Source organism: Pinus tabuliformis, chromosome X, assembly GCF_031772625.1.
Source record: "Pinus tabuliformis cultivar Carrire ecotype Pingquan chromosome X, CPIR1, whole genome shotgun sequence".
Lineage (NCBI taxonomy): Eukaryota > Viridiplantae > Streptophyta > Pinopsida > Pinales > Pinaceae > Pinus > Pinus tabuliformis.
The window spans coordinates 88,540,294-88,542,321 of record NC_142308.1 but is presented as its reverse complement, the minus strand read 5'-3'; the positions used below and the strand labels follow the sequence as shown (position 1 = coordinate 88,542,321).

General features: G+C 35.5%; 1 long non-coding RNA gene across 1 annotated transcript; it reads right to left on the bottom strand.

Moving 5' to 3' along the window:
* Positions 1 to 515: 515 nt before the first annotated feature.
* On the bottom strand, positions 516 to 1,535 carry LOC149138524 (uncharacterized). Its single transcript, XR_016265250.1, has 4 exons — positions 1,281 to 1,535; positions 1,131 to 1,200; positions 1,005 to 1,045; positions 516 to 902 (listed from the first exon to the last, which is right to left on the bottom strand). It is a non-coding gene; the product is annotated as an uncharacterized LOC149138524 (long non-coding RNA).
* Positions 1,536 to 2,028: the final 493 nt, after the last annotated feature.

Here is a 2,028-nt window from a genome sequence, read left to right as displayed (position 1 = left end):
TCTGAGATTTCCGCAAAATAAATAAATGTGAAAATGATAAAAAACAACAACCATTTGGGAACAAAATTCAAATCAATATAAATACAATATTAGAACCCTTCTCACTACTATTAAATACAACATAAGAATTTAGTCAACATACAAAGGGCGATATTGCTCCCAGTTAACCATCAACAAATTTATGAATGCATACATAAATTATCAACAAAACAGTTAAGGTGAAATTCTGAATGTGTGTGTGTATGTATATATATATATATATATATATATATATATATATATATATATATATATATATATATATATATATATATATATATATATATAATCAACAGATTAGTGAAGGTAAATCTCTAAAGGCATACATAAAGTATTGATAGAATAGTTAAGGCAAATTTTATGAGTGCATATATAAATAATCGACAAAACAGTTAACGTCAATGACCGGATCTCCGTCGAATCCCAGAGGATAGACCGAGAGCCGACCGACCTTCATAACAACAGCATTCAAAGAAGACCTTAAACTATTACTTCCATTAAACCAAGAAAAGTAGCCAAGCACAAATATAAACCTTCGAGTCACAAATTGTTAAATACACAGTGAATGCAATGTGCAGTCAGGTTGAATACCCAGATCCACTTTAAAATTATATAACCAAACTGTATTTCAAGGTAACCTCATATGTAAATCTAAAACTACTCATACGACAAAGGAATTGTCCGACTTCGCTCAAGGCCAGCAAACCCAAGTAACTTTCATCAGAAGACAAAATGAATAATTATTTCCCTTTCTCAATATCGTCGAGGTTTCATGACAACAACCTAAAAGCACCAAGGATGAGTACGCTGTTAGGGGAATTTTCATAGGCACACACAAGAAAGCTATTGGATGAAGGAGGTACCTGCAAGAACAAAGCAACATATTAGACCCTTGGCATTCATAACCAATTTCAGAAACAAGGAAATCTAAATTTATGACCAAACGTATTCTGTTACCTCCTTACCTAAAGAAGAGCCGCTCCAGGTGAGGTAGAGCCAAAGGCCTCTAATATCAGGCGATAGTTAATATACCTCTATAAGTCTAGGCAAAGAAATAACTGGGTTTCCAAATTATGAGATTGAAACCTTACCATGGAGGGAAGATGTTCCTCACACCTTGTGGTCCGGCTAAAAGGAGCGAGGCAGCAACCGAAGCAGCACCTGCAAATGGTAACCTCAACAATCATCATGAAAAGTGAAAGAATGAAACCAAATATAGAGTATGGGTAGAGAGCAGTTACCAATTTATTATTGTGCTCGGCAGGCAACGACGGAGTGTGGGGGTTCAGTGCCATCGTGGTATCTGCCATGAAACCTAAAACTATTTGCAGAGTCATGATATCCCCTCTACCGATTTTGACATAGTTGCAGAGCATGATACTTGGAAAATACCACATGCAAATGAGAAATGAGCAAGTTTGGTAGTCAAAAGAGGGGTTAGGGTTAGCAGGAAACAACTGAACCATCAGATTCACCCTCAGCAGATCCCATGGTGGAAAAAACTTCAGCATTAATGCTTTGGCTCTCTGGAAGCAGGCCGGGCTGTTAGCATTAACACTGCAGACCAAGTGGCAGTGTCTCCGTTCAGTGTGTTGTCCAGGTGGTGTCAATTCCACCATTTCCAAGTAAGCGTGTGATGGGCAAAGCCATCAACCTCATAGATCCACTGGACAGGCACTTTATGAACCTTTCCAATCACATTAACCCTTTTAATTATATGCATGAGACCTTACAGTAAACGATTGCGCAAAGATTAGGATAGGGTCATTGTAATATTAGTTCTATAGTGTCAGTTAAATAAAAGTATCTATCTATCTATATACATATAGATATATATATATATATATATATCTCTATATATATATATATATATATATATATATATATATATATATATATATATATATCTGTGTGTGTGTGTGTGTGTTTTAGCGTTGAAGTGTTACAGTAAGGCATAACAATGATATAAATCACTCCATTCTATCTTTT